At 30.6% G+C, this 15,609-nt stretch overlaps 1 protein-coding gene across 3 annotated transcripts in view; it reads left to right on the top strand.

Annotated features, from left to right (window-relative positions):
• SEMA5A (semaphorin 5A) overlaps positions 1–15,609 on the top strand; it is a 600,495-nt gene that overhangs the window by 572,894 nt on the left and 11,992 nt on the right. The window lies entirely within an intron of this gene.

The raw sequence follows: 15,609 nt of genomic DNA, 5'->3' as shown, positions 1-15,609 counted from the left end.
TAGAAATTTCAAAGCTGAAATATAAAGTAAGTATAATGGTGTAATATAAAGTTAGTAATTCCATTCTGACATACATGAGTATCCAGCAGCAAACAACATATTAATGTGACACACACACACACACACGCGCGCACACACACACACACATTCCTGATTCTGATGAATCAGGGAAGCTAATTACATGATTCTCAAATATATGAACTTGATTGTGATCATTATTCAGAAATTTATTTCCATATTTACATCCCCCCTGATATGCCTGTCTTTCAAAATGTATCTTTTTCAATCTGAATTCAGCATCTTTTCTCAGACTATCTGCCCTTTCTGATTTCCCTATTTCTATGTCTGTCATTCTTATGTTCCCTTAAGCTCAAAAACATAATGTAATCATCTGCAGATCTCAACCCAAATTCCTGTCATTTTAATTTTTATATTGTCAATTGTAAGCATAGTGTTTTGTATATAAGCAATTAATGTTATTTTAATTGAATTGAATTTAGCTTCTAGATATTCCTTCCTACATTTTCCTTTATTCTGTTCCTTCTGGCACTGCTCTAGATTAGAATTTATTACTTCTGATCTAGATTATTACAATAGTTATATAAAATGTTTCTATGACTATTCATGCAAATCTATCCTATAAACCTATCACTTGCAGATAAAGCTTAGTCAAGCACTATCCTTGTACTATTACTGCCCTCCTCAAAACATTCAGTGACTATCAGTTTTCTATAAAGTAGGAGCTATTTAGTTTGGTATTCATAGGATCATAGACAGAGAGCAGAGAGGTATCTCAGAAGTCATCTGTCCCATCTTCTTCAATTTACAGATGAAGAAACTAAGATAGAGAGTTTAAGTGACTTGACCAGTAAGCATTACAAGGAGGATTTAGAACTGGGTCCTGGGACTTCATAATTTAGTGTTATCGCATTAGTCTTTCTCACTGTACCAGTTTACCTACCCAGGATCTCTATGATCACAATCCAATCAAGCTTTCCAAACTCATTTTTCCTATTCTCCTCTATTTCTGCCTCTCTCTTTTTTCTTTTCTTTCTTATAATTTTGTTTTGGCTATGAGCAGGATATTTTAAAAACCAAATTTTAAAAATCCAGCTTCTTCCTGATATATTTCTCTTTTCTTCTTGTCAGTTTGTCATTCCTCCAATAGAATAACTGTTTCATCCTGCCTTTTTTGCCATCTGCTACAGCCAGGAACAGGAAAGAACCAAAATTGACCTTTTTTATAAGCCACAGACAAAGGGGTGTGTGTGTGTGTGTGTGTGTGTGTATGTGTATGTATATGTGTGTGTATCCTAGGTGAAAAGAGAACTAGTAGGGTGAGAGAAGTGGCAACAAAGATGAAAAAGGCAGCATAAGGAAATTGGAATCTCCTGAAACAATTGCCCCTCCCTAATCATCATAGAGGGAATCTTCATTATCACTATTAAAAATTTCACTTTCCCCTCAGCTATTTGGATTCTATTGATAGTGCCTAACTATCTCAAAGACACTTCATTGAAAATGACAGAAATAAATGATGTCTGAACTCAAATGATATTTTTATAATTGATGTAGCTACCATGTAATTGTGAAAGGGGATATCCATAGCCTTAGTGTCTTAAAGAGACTTTTTTACATTTTTCTTTTTTAAAATACAATAAATTCTAGAAAATATTGGAGAATTATTACTAATTTTTCAGTAACACATATCCATCTGCAATCTTATATCTACAAAGAGATCAGTGGCATAAATATTTAATTCTTTGTCCACCTTTAAAAATTTTTCAAAATAAATATGAATTTCACTGAGCGGATTTGAAAGCTCTCCAAAGGTCTGGTAGCTTTATTTCTCTAGAGTATTTGTGTGACACTTAGAACCTTGTCCTCTCTGTCCTATGAGTTTACTATCTTTTTCTTTCCCTGTCCCCCAATTTAGCTCATTGGCACAATGAAAAATATGGCAAAAAATATATGAAACAATGCAAAGGGAAGTGTAAACAACCAAGAGATCATTGGGCACAATAATAATTATGTTATAATGCTCATTGGCACAGTGTGTTTTCCAACAATGACAATTGGTTAAAACTGATTAATGTACTTAGGCTCATATAATGCAGAACTTCTAAAAGAGATGAGATGGTGTATAGTCCTCATAAATGAGGTTATTTTATGCTCGTCTTGCCCCATATAGTACCTATAACAATGACAGCAATAACAGTAATAACAATAAATAATTTCCAAATTATTCCAATTGTGGGGGAGTGAAGTAGAAAGACTAGAAAATAATGGCCTGGCAAAAAACCTGAGAAGCTGACAAGTTGGGCTTCTTGTTTAGCTAACCTAATAATTAGGTTCACACCATTGCCAATGTGCAGAGACTGTCCCCAAAATTCTAACAGTTGGGTGGCATTAAGGTAGCTGGGTAGTCCTAGTCTGAACTATTGTGATAATTGGCTTGACATGAAGAAAAGTGGAACAAGTGGTACTTCTTCAAGTTCTATTACCACAAGAAGACAAAACATACTAATAATAAAATAGGAGAAAGATATAAATTTTTGTTAAATAAAAAGAAGATATCAGTATTTTACTCATATGTCAATGCCATCATAACAAATTAAAAATATCAGAATACTTATTAACAAGGATTCATATTGTTTTTTTTATAGCACATCAGTTTTAAGTCATGCAGTAGCATTGCTAATACAGTAAAATCATTTTTAAAAAATGATATCAAAATCTAGATTAAGTCAAATGAAAGGTAAACTTACAGAGCTATTAAAATCCAAGGAAGAAGAGAGAGAAGACTCTGGGGTTATTAAAATCTTCATTTAATTCAGATTCCAGAAATTATATGTAATAACAAAATAAATGGTAAAAATAGTACTAATAGCTCAAATTATTTAAAAATGAATATGAGTATCTTTGAATGATATTCTAAAATGCTCCCATTTGTGTTTGATAACATGGATCAAACTAATATCCAATTTTATTAAAACAGCAATCCAAAAAAGTTGATATCTTTAATAACTTATAAACAGATACATTCTCCCATAATATTTGGCATAAAGTTAAAAACATTTCAGAACCTAATCACAGTTAACTATAGTAATATGAAAAAATGCTCTGTGTCACTAATGATTCAAAAGAGGTAAATTAAAGCAACCCTGAGGTACCATTTTTGGCAAAACAAATGCCTCCAGAGGGAGATTGATGAACTCTGAGTCCAAATTTAAGTATAGTTTTGTCATGTTCTTGTATTTAAAAATATGGCTAATAAAGAAATATACCTTGCATGATTTCCTATGTATAATGATCATCATATTACTTATATTCTCAATGGCTGTGGAAACTTTTGGCAGAGTGGGAGAGAATTTGAAACTCAAACTTTATAAAGAAAAGAAAGTTAAAGAATAAATAATAATTTGAAATGTAAAACTTTCTTTTGAGAACATTTCATTACCTTGCTCACAAGAATGAGAATCAAGATAATAAAGTTCTCTATAGATGTATTATAGTTCTTAGAAAAAAAAAAGAGAATTTTTATATAGCCCTAAGGAGAAGTATTAAAAACTCCCATATCAGCAGCAACTTGAGAAAACTATAGAAGATCTTAAAAAGACTAAGTTTGCATCAATAGAGAGCTGCTACATGCAATGGAAAGTTATAACAAATTCCCATATACAAATACAATCCTCAAAATATTGTTAAAAATTCAATACATACTAAAACAAGATCATTGTTATGAAGAGAAAAATTATCCACACAAATTTAAGATGGGTTTTCATAATAGATATTACCTTGTCAGGTACCTAGAATCCATACTGCATGTTAGGATAACATTTCAAAGTATAAAGACTTAGCAACAGACATAAAAACTATGTGTAAAATATGCATGAAATACATAAGCTATTTGTTGTACTGCCTATTACGGGAGTTGTCTTCGAGTTGCTTTCAGTGAGTCTATAGAAAATGAATGTATACCCTAATATTTTATTCCATTAGAAAAAGCATATATTTTCTACACCTGTGCAATAGTTTACAGAACATTAAGTATAAAAGAATGATAGAACTTTATCTTTGAATTATTTCCATGTGAACTCCTTTGAATAAGAAGAGAATAATGATTTTAATAATAATAGTCAATAGTTTAATAATCACAATATATATTTATAATAATTATGTGTATTTACTCTTTCATTGTCTGATACATATTAATAAATAGCTCAACTGATTAAGGATGACTCCTCAGATATTTTTGGATCCTGATTCTAAATTACTCTAATAAACCATAATAATAATATTTGCTTTAAAGTTTTTAAAAGATTTTTCTTTACATAATAAGAACATTTTCCCCTGTGATGATCATCAAAATAACATTTCTACACATACAATCAGATTTCATAAAAATTAAGATATAGCAGTCTTTCTTCATAGTCCTATTTCCTCACTACAAGGCTGATTCAGCATTTAGCACTCGATTTCTGCACAACAAAGGAAAAGAAAACAGATGGTTCTCTGTTGCTAAGCAACATTCAAAAAAAGATGAAAGTCACCACAGATTTTTTTTTTTACTTATTCATCCTAAAACCTAATGCACCAAGCATAAACTCCTTTGATCAAATTTAACTGTAATTATCTTTCATTGTTGTGAAGAACAGTTCTAGGAGAAAAAAATTATATGTTGGATAGGATATATGTAGAAGATGAACTTTCAGGATTTTCATCAAGATTTGGGGAAAAAAACAAAACTAGGTATTAACCCAACAAGTATCTACAGAGTATCAATCTATATGCAAAATAATAACATATTTTGAAAAATTATACATTTTAAATTGCTTGAATATTTATATGTTTATCTGGAGATGATAGTTTGATGAACATTGCAGAAAGAGTAAAATGGTCCTAACTGAAAACAATATATTGCCAATACAAGAAAAGTCAAAGATGAAATAATTTCACTAGAGAACCTTATAGTCTAGTTGGGGAGCTGAGATTTTCATGAAAGAAATTAATGGAGGACACTGTTGGACAACTCTAATTAAAGGCCAAATTGTGTAATCTGTCATTATGGCAGCTAAATAGTTCTGAGTTCTTCAAGGTGATACCTCTGGGTTGCAAGGTTCTTCAAGTCCAGGCAAGCTAAAACGACTTTTAGTATAAGCTCTGGGATGGACTGGTATAGCTTATATCCCACTGTGATTGGCATTTAGTAAGTCCTTTAAAAAATGCTTGTTTGATTCATTGTTTGACTAATTGCATGTCTGTTGCTGCAGGTAGCCTATTTAGGTTCTTAGACTCATTTCCTGGTTAATCATAGGATGACTAACTTTTTGGTCACAGGAACTCTCAAAGACCATCTAATAAAACATATAGGATTTAAGACTTGTATAAATTAAGTGAGTAATAATTTTCAGATTACTAAAATGATGACGAAGTAATTTCTTACTAGCTAATAGGGAAATAAATGATACCTTCTCTCAACCTCAAGTAACTATCTAAAACTTATCTGCTGAAGAACAGATAAAAAAGACAGAGAGAGAGGGAAGGAGGGAAAGAAGAAAAGAGAGAAAGGAGGAAGGGAAGAGGGGGAGAGAGAGAAAAAACATACTTTTGACAATTTTTACAGCAACAAAATCTCAAAAGAGCAGAGAATTCTGCATTATCAAGGGGAGACTAGCAAATAGGAGGTAAAAGACAATGAAATTCCAGACTTCAGGGATTCTACAAGAAATAGGAAAGACTGAGAAAAATGTTTTTGTTGTTGTTTTGCTTTGCTTTATTTATATCAAGCAAGAGAAAAAGAGACAACACCGAATTTTTTCATTCTATTGAAAGCAACGATTTCCTACAAATTTAGCTTTGAGGATATATAAGTTGAAAGAGGAAATACTCAAAATGACATATAGTATTTCTTCTGACCCTAGCAAATGGAAAAGTTTTAGCAACTTAGTTTCTGATTCTGACTTTATCATGGCTGCAGATGTACACATAGACTTCAAGGACTACCTTATAGTTACTCAAGTACATTCATTCTGTCTTCAGAATTCTTCTATTTCCTCTGTGTGCTTGTAACACAATGTTGTGTATAATTTCTAGTAAATATATCTAAGTATATATGGAGGAAAAGTGTATAAGCAAAGTTTAATCATGATAAATACTGGTCTAAATAGTTACAATATCTCAGGAAAGAATGCATATGTCAGCTACTGATTATTTTTTTTTTAATGAGAATGATGGTGATAAGGTTCTAACATACACAAGAATACATGTGTGCTAGAACCAAGTAAGTATTTCATAAATTATTGTTGAATGAATTCATAAATGAACCAAACTTTTAGCCAAAATTGTAAGCATTTTAAAGAGAGAAACTTCATTTGTTTAGCTAATTCACAAATGTCAAACATCTCATTCTCTATTGATAACAGAAAATGTTAGGTGTAACTGCATATGTATGTCATGCACATATATAAGCAATATTTTCAAACTGTTTATAAAAACACAATTTTTCAAGGCACCCACAAATAAAACCACTAGAAAAAAGAGGATGTCAAAAGTCTTACTTGACAGATTCCTACCTTGGATTGAATTCTTCCAGTGATTTCATTAGTGGTAATATCCCTTCTGGCATTGCAAATCACAGAACTTTAATGCCTTCTCTTGTACTTCATCTTCCTCCCACCTCTCTGCCTCCAAAAAACAATTCCATAAAATCCTGAAACTTCCATTTCAGAGGAGAGAAAAGAGAAAAGAAAGGCAAAGAAAAGGGTAATATAGAGGTTTTTAATATTCCCTAGTTTATCTCATACTTGCTATTATAATATAACCAATCCTTATTACTTCTTTCATTATAAGAAAACTCATCAAAGCTTCTTAATCTACTTATTGTATGCAAATTTGAGGTAACATGGTGTGATTCCTTATTAATTATTAAGAAATTACTGTTTTAAATCTGTGAGAATTGTTTTGCTAATGTTGACTAGTAAATGAATTCCATGACTAGAAAATCAGCTTAGAGACAAAATGATTCTGCTTTTCCCTTTATTTTTTGTCCTTTTACATTTTTTCTTACCATTTTTAAAACCATTTACTCATTGATGAAAAATGGTAGTCAATTTTTAAGATAAAAATATCTTAAAAATAAAAGAAAGCAAGAAAAATCATTATACAAATTTGAAATATAATTATTTGTAGATCATTGATATTTTAAAAGCTAATAATGGCATAATAAAATAGTAAGATAACAACCAAATTGTTCTATTTGTTTCTTTCACCCTTTTTAAAATTAGCTAGCTTTTGTTGCTATTATTGTATTAATTTACATATTATTATTATGTTGTTCTTTTTTCTAATTGTTTTTGTCCTTTATTGTCTTGTTAATCTTTGTCTTAAATTTCTTCCTGTCTTAGAATTCTTCCTATTTATCATTTTTGTGATATTATTACATTACAATCTTATTTTTTTTATTTAGCCATTCCCCAAGAATTGGACTATTAGTTTATCGTCAGTTTATTATTATTAGCTAACATATTACTAGCTAGAGGTGTAGTACATTGAGATGTAAATAATGAGTCAAGGAGAATTGGACTAATGACCCTGCTAAAAGAGCAAGAGAGAGAATATAAGCTCAAAGCAAAATTTTATATGTATGTGTATATAAACAAAGTATTCTTATACTTCCATATTTTTTGCTTTTTTTGATATTTCTTCATGTTTTATTTTTATTGTCTCACATCTCACCAAGACTGTTTGTATCCTTTTGTCATTAAAGCAATCTTGCTTAAGTTGGAATGTCCAGTAATTATTCCAAAATTTTTGTTGCTTTCCTTGTGGTGATTTGTAAGATTTAATCATAGCAACATTCTTCTTCTCTCCTGTCTTCTTATGCTACTGCCTAGAATGTAAAAATAAAGGGGTAAAAGAAAAAAGTTATTCCTTGACATTCAGTTTAATAATTATTAGTTTGGGTCAATTAACATATTTCAGTACAATTAAACATATTTATTTCATGCCTACTCATGCCTAGCACCTAACAGAGTACCTTTCATAATGCCTGATATGCTTATTGTATTAGATTGAATATTATGTGTAAGACAGTGATAAAATATGAGAATGGGGGGTAGAATTCCCTTCATAGGTCTCACAGTTAATTTTGGGAGCTTGAATAATCTCTGTCACTTTCCCACTATTAATCAATACAATCCCACAATACCATGTAGACATCTTGTTATTTTCTACTCCTTAATTTAGTTCCATTGTCAATAAATTGAAAACATTCTGTTATGAAATTGTTTCCAGATGCTTATGATTTTGCTTTATAGACTCAGTGATCAGTAACTGAGTGAACTTTTGTACTGGTAATCTTTAGCTATATTAAGAAAAATAAAGTTCACCCTGTTTTGTAAGACTGTTATAATAACTTCAGATTTATGTCTTTGTTGACAAAAAAACTTATATGTATATATATATACTATTAGAACCTTTAAAAAATGTTTGGCTTCGTTTGATGCTTAAATTCACACACATAATAATGTGTATGTTATCCAGCATGCAAACAATGGTATTAGTCAGTCCCTCCAGAAGTTTCTTTGCTCATGACACCCTCATGTCTATGAGGACTGGTCCTAAGAATTCATTAAAATGAATACATAAGCAGACTTCATTCTGTCCATTTCTAGTTTTTGTCATGTCATATACACATTATCACATAATATCATGTTATATCATATTATATATCATATCACCTTTGTGTAAGGTTTACCTAATGCACACATATATGCTCATATATATATATATATATATATATAATATATATACACTCATATGCTTATAGACAAGTACTGTATTCTTTTTTCCTTTTTTAGCCCAAACATGCCTAGTTCAAGCATGATTCATATGCTATGGTTTTAAATCCCTTCACAATTCTTTTTCCCCTAATCTGGATTCCTCTGTGGTTCTCATGGTCCTTCCTAAAGTGGGCACACAGATCTGATTATATTATTCTGTTCACAATATGTTTTGTCACTAAAATTTGATTTAATATTTATGAGGTACTGTTATTTTCTAGAATTTCTGGCAAAGATCTTTTTTTTAAAGAAGATGAAATTAAGTTCATAAAATTTATTGTCTCAACTGCTTATCAGTAATTTGACTTTAGAAAAGTTTTCTTGATTCTCTCAGTCTATCTCGAGATAAATAGATATCAAGAGAGAGAGTGATAATACATACAGATACATAGAAAAATAGATATAAATACATAGTTCTATCTCTATATAAGTATATGTTTATATAGATGTACACAGATAGATACATAAATAAATATATCCTATGTATGCATGTATGCTATTTTCATTTGTTTTATTGTTAATGGTTTTGTGTACTTTTTAAAAGATAGTTGTTTATATCATGTAATTTGTTCTTTTTAAATAATTGCTTTTGATTTTCAAAACATATGCATAGTTTTTAACATTCACCCTTGCAAAACCTTGTGTTCCAATTTTTTTTTCTCCCTCCTTTATCCCCATCTCCTCCACTAGATAGCAAGTAATCCAATATATATTAAACATGCACAATTCTTTTATACAAATTTCCACAATTATCATTCTACACAAGAAAAATCAGATCCAAAAAGGAAAAAAAAATGAAAAAAAGAAAAAAAATGCAATCAAATAACAATCAAAAAAGTGAAAATACTATGTTGTGATCTACACTCAGTCCCCACAGTTCTGTCTCTGGGTGAAGATGGCTCTCTCTATCACAAGATCATTGGAGCTGGCCTGATCACCTCACTGTTGAAAAGAACCATGTCCATTAGTATTGATCATCATATAATCTTCTTGCTGTGTACAATGTTTCTTGATTCTATTCACTTCACTTAGTATCAATTCATGCAAGTCTCTCCAGGCCTCTCTGAAATCATCCTGCTGGTCATTTCTTATAGAACAATAATATTCCATAACATTCTTATACCATAACTTATTAAGCCATTGTCAAACTGATGAGCATCCACTCAGTTTCCAGTTTCTTGCCACTACAAAAAGGGCTACTACAAACATTTTTGCACATGTAGGAACTTTTCCCATTTTTATGATCTGTTTGGAATATACAGGTCCAGTAGAGACACTGCTAGATCAAAGGATATGCAAAGTTTGATAGCCCTTTGGGCATAGTTACGAATTGTTCTCCAGAATGGTTGGATAAGTTCACATCTCCACCAACAATATATTTGTGTCCCAGTTTTCCCACTTCTCACCCAACATTTATCATTATCTTTTCCTGTCATCTTAGCCAATCTGAGAGGTGTGTAATGGTATCTCAGAATTACTTTAATTTGCATTTCTTTGTTCAATAGTGAATTAGAGCATTTTAATGTGACTTATGTTTTTTATTTCTTCATCTGAAAATTGTCTGTTCATATTCTTTGACCATTTGTGAATTAGAGAATGGCTTGTATTCTTATAAATTTGAATCAGTTCTGCATATATTTTAGAAATGAGGTCTTTATCTTAATTCTTGGATGTGAAAACTTTTCCCTTAGTCTTCTGCTTCCCTTCTAATTTTGTCTGCATTGGGTTATGTTTGTACAGAAACATTCTAGTTTATATAATAAATATTATCTATTTTGCATTTCATAATGTATTCTAGTCCTTCTTTGACCAAATTAAATTCTTTTCTTCTCTACAGATCTGAATGATAGGCTATCATTTGTTCTTCTAATTTGCTTATAATGTCACTCTTTATGTCTAAATTATGAACTCAATTTGACCTTATCTTGGTATGGAATGTTAGGTTTTGGTCAGTAGTATTATGTCTTTTGAACCTAACCTATTCCACTGATAGACTACATTCTTTTTCAACCAATACCAAATGATTTTGATCACTGCTGCTTTGTAATATAGTTTTAGGTCTGAGTATTGCATTACCTTTATTTGCATTTTTTTCAATAATTCCCTTGAAATTTTTGACCTTTTGCTCTTCAAAATAAACTTTGGTATTATTTTTTCTAACTCTGTAAAGTAATTTCTTGGCAGTTTGATTGGTATGGCACTGAATAAGTAGATTAATTTAGGTAGAATTGTCATTTTTATTATATGAACTCTGCTCACCAATGAGCACTTGATATTCTTCCAGTTGTTTAGATCTTATTTTATTTATTTTTGTTCATATAGTTCCTGATTTTGTTTTGGCTGGGAGACTCCCAAATATTTTATATTATCTACAGTTATACTAAATTGAATTTCTCTTTGTATCTCTTGCTGCTGGACTATTGGTAACATAGAAATGCTGATGATTTGTGTTGATTTATTTTATATCCTGCAACTTTTCTAAAGTTATTAATTGTTTTAGTACTGTTTTAGATGATTCTCTAGGATTCTCCAAGTGTTCCATCAAATCATCTACAAAGATTGATAATTTGGTTTCTTCATTTTGTACTCTAATCCCTCTAATTTTTTTCCCTCTCTTATTTTTAAAACTAACGTCTGTAATACAATATTTAATAGTAAAAGTGATAGTGAGCAACCTTGTTTAAACCCTGATCTTATTGGGAATGGTTCTAGTTTATCCCCATTACATATGATGCTTGCTGATGGTTTTAAAAGGATGTTACCAATCATTTTAAAGAAAACATTTATTCCTGTGCCCTCTGGTGTTTTTAATAGGAATGGGTGCTAGATTTTGTCAAATGCTTTTTTTTTCTGAATCTATTGAGATAATCATATGATTAGCTTGGTATTGATATAGTCAATTATGGTAATATTTTTTCTAATATTGAACCAGCCCTCCATTCCTGGTATAAAATTCTACTTTGTCATGGTGTATTATCCTAGTGATAACTTTCATTTAATGTTTTTGCATCAATATTCATTAGAGAAAATGGTCTATAATTTTCTTTCTCTGTTTTGACCCTACCTGGTTTAGGTATCAGCACCATACCTGCCATAAATGGAATTTGGTAGGACTCCTTCCTTCCCCATTTTTCCAAATAGTTTACATAGTTTTAGAATTCATTGTTCTTTAAATGTTTTATAGAATTCACTTGTAAATCCATCTGCCCCTGGAGACTTTTTCTTAGGAAGTTGATTAATAGTTTGTTCAATTTCTTTTTCTAAAATGTTATTATTTAAGTATTTTATTTCCTCCCCTGTTAATCTGGGCAAATTATATTTTTGTAAATTGTTCCATTTCACTTGGATTATCATATTTATTGGCATTCAGCTGGACAAAATAGTTCCTAATTATTGCTATGATTTCCTCTTCATTGGAGGGAAGTTCATCCTTTTCATTTTTGATGCTAGCAATTTGATTTTCATTTTTCCTTTTTCTGATCAAATTAACTAAAGGTTTATCTATTTTGTTGTTTTTTTTTTCTTTTTTTTGCTAAGGCAGTTGGGGTTAAGTGATTTGCCTAGAATCACACAGCTAGGAAGTATTAAGTGTCTGATGACAGATTTGAACTCAGGTCCTCCTGATTTCAGGGCTGGTACTCTATCCACTGCACCACCTAGTTGCCCTGTTTTTTTTTTTTTTTTTTTAATAAAACCAACTTTCAGTTTTGTTTATTACTTTAATAGTTTTCTTACTTTCAATTTTGTTAATCTCCCCCTTTTATTTTCAGAATTTCAAATTTGGTATTTAATTGGGTTTTTTAATTTGTGTTTCTCTAGCTTTTTTAGTTGCTTTCCCAATTCATGATCTTCTCTTTCTTTATTTTATGTAAGTAAGCACCTAGATATATAAAATTTCCTCTAAGAACTGCTTTGGCTACTTCCCATAAATTTTGGCATGCTGTCTCATTATTGTCATTCTCGGGTAAAATTATCAGTTGTTTCTATGATTTGTTGTTTTGCTCAATCATTCTTTAGGATTAGATTATCTAGTTTCCAATTAATTTGCTCTATTTTCCCTGGCCCTTTATTACATGTAATTTTTACTGAATCATGACCTGAAAAGAATGAATTTACTGTTTCTACCTTTCTGCATTTGATTTTGAGTTTTTTATGTCCTAATACATGGTCAATTTTTGTGTAGGTTTCATATACCACCAAAAAAAAAAAAAAAAAAAGTATATTCCTATCTGTCCCCATTCAGTTTTCTCCAAAGGTCTATCATATAGCTTTTCTAAAATTCTATTTACTTCTTAACTTCTTTCTTGTTTATTTTGTGGTTCGATTTAGATCCCCCACTAATATAGCTTTGCTGTCTATTTCCTCTTGCAGCTCTCCTAACTTCTCTTCTTGGAATTTAGATACTATACCAATTAGTGTATATATGTTTAGTATCAATATTATTCATTATCTAAGGTACACTTTAGAAAAATATAATTTTATTCCTTATCTCTTTTAATTATATTTCATTTTGCTTTTGCTTGATCTGAATTCTGGATTGCTACCCCTGCTTTCTTTTTCTTCAGCTGAAGTATAGAATCTGCTCCATCCTTTTGCCTTTACTCTGTATGTATCATTCTGCTTTAACTGTGTTTCTTACAAACAAAATATTGTAGGATTCTGGCTTTTAATTCAGTCTTTTATCCATTTCCATTTTATGGAAGAATTCATCCCATTCCCATCCATAGTTAATACTCCGTGTTTCCCTACATCTTATTTTCTCCATTTTATTCTTTCTTTTAAGATCTTTTTTTTTAAATTCTCCCAAGAGAGCCTTTTAAGTTGGAGAGTAACTCATATCATCCTTTGAGGCTTCATCTGGAGGTGTTTTCCCTTTCATATTACAGGGTTTGATGTCTGTACTTCTTTGTGTTAAAGGCTATTTAAAGTCAGAGTTCTTGGAGCCAGTGCTACTGGCCTCCTTTGCATGAGGGGTAGCTGTTGCCAAGACTAGTTTGTTATGCAAGGGCTCACTATTTGCCTTCTGTACTTGTCTTGGAGATCTCACAGCTAAACCACTTATCTACTGGCTACTAAATCAGGACAGAGTAACCAACACTGCTCTATTTTGGCTAAGAACCTCCCACTAAATACCCTGGGACTTTTTAGCCCTGGGCTTCCTGTAGCTTCCCTATGGTGCACCTGTGCTAGTCTGCCTCCTCCAATCCTCCCCCATATCTTTCTTCCAAAATATCTTCTGCTGGAAATTTGTTACACTCCCTTATATTTGTGGGTTCTGTCACTTCAAAAACTATTCAGAGACTTGATCTGGTATTGATTCTGAGACAAGCCAAGAATAGCTCCAACAAAGACCTCAGTATTCTTTGCATCTTGCCTCTGCCCCCTTATAATCCATTCTTTTGCAAACCACTTATGTACTTTACTTAGTGGAAATGGAATGGCTTGTATAGATTTAAAATATCAGGCTTATTATGAAATTCTTACATTTCTTTATTTTCTTTTAATAATATTGATTTTTTTTTACTATCAGAACTTTCAAATAAAAATTGTTAATTTTGTTTTATATAATTTCTTTTACATTGTTTTCTTATGTGTTCCTTACCTCTGTAGAGTTTTGGAAGATATGTTTTATAATTCTCTTCTAATTTCTTAAATGATGTGATATTTAATATTTATATTGCTTATATAGTCCTATATAGGGCCAGGGAAAAATATGCAAATTATATAAATAATATAATTTATATTATAATATAAATATAATATTGTTAAATATCTATATTTACATGTAATATATATTATTTAGGTATAAATAATATATATTTATATATTTTATAAATATAAATATTTATATTTTTGGAACATGATACAGTATATAGTATTAAATGGGTATCTAAGCATATATTCCACCTTATCTAAACATTTTTCCATTGCTTTCCTGTTTATAACATTTTTTGTCATATAAAGCAGTCCTTCCCTAACAGATTGTGTTTTTCTGTTGTTGGTTAGTCAAGTAAGCTTTTATAATTCTTTACTAGGAACCAAGGGTTGTATTAAATGCTGGGTATATAAAGGCAAAAATAAAACTATCCCTTTCCTCATGAAGTTTACATTCAAATGAAAAAAATCACATATATAACTCCTGCACACTGGCTAAATACCACTGATCTGAGATCATAGTGGCTGATGACTTCATTTCCTGTTCATTACTTGTCATCTGCTTTCTTTGCTTTTAATTCTCTGGGGTTACCTGATTCCCTAATAAGTTGGATTAGTTTTACTTATTTATTCAACCATCTTGTCAAAAGAGAAGAAAGATTGTAGTATAATGCATGTACCAGTAGCTCGGGAGTCAGAATACCAATGCTCAAATCTTAATGCAGACTAGGGAGTTGAATTGGAGCACTTATGATGTCTCTCAGGTGTCACTTTATAACTATGGTTCTGGAAACCCAATCAAGCTTCCCATTCCATAGCTATAGTTTATAGTCTAATTTTAGGAAGCCATATAACAAAGAATATTGAGAGTTTTTTTGTTTCTATTTTATTTTCATATGTGCAGTTTTCATCTTAACCAATTAAGTTTAAAATTCTTGAGGAGATAGATTATAATCATTTTGCATATGTGTACATATATGTGCATATATTTGTATATATATTTGTGTATTTTTATTTTTAAAAATCAGAATATTGTTGTTCTGAGTATAGATATTCAATAAACATTTTGTGGGATTAATCATGAAAATGAATAAATGAATGAATTAAATTA

Source organism: Sarcophilus harrisii, chromosome 1 (assembly GCF_902635505.1).
Source record: "Sarcophilus harrisii chromosome 1, mSarHar1.11, whole genome shotgun sequence".
NCBI classification, from domain to species: domain Eukaryota; kingdom Metazoa; phylum Chordata; class Mammalia; order Dasyuromorphia; family Dasyuridae; genus Sarcophilus; species Sarcophilus harrisii.
This window is presented reverse-complemented; position numbering and strand designations above follow the sequence as displayed.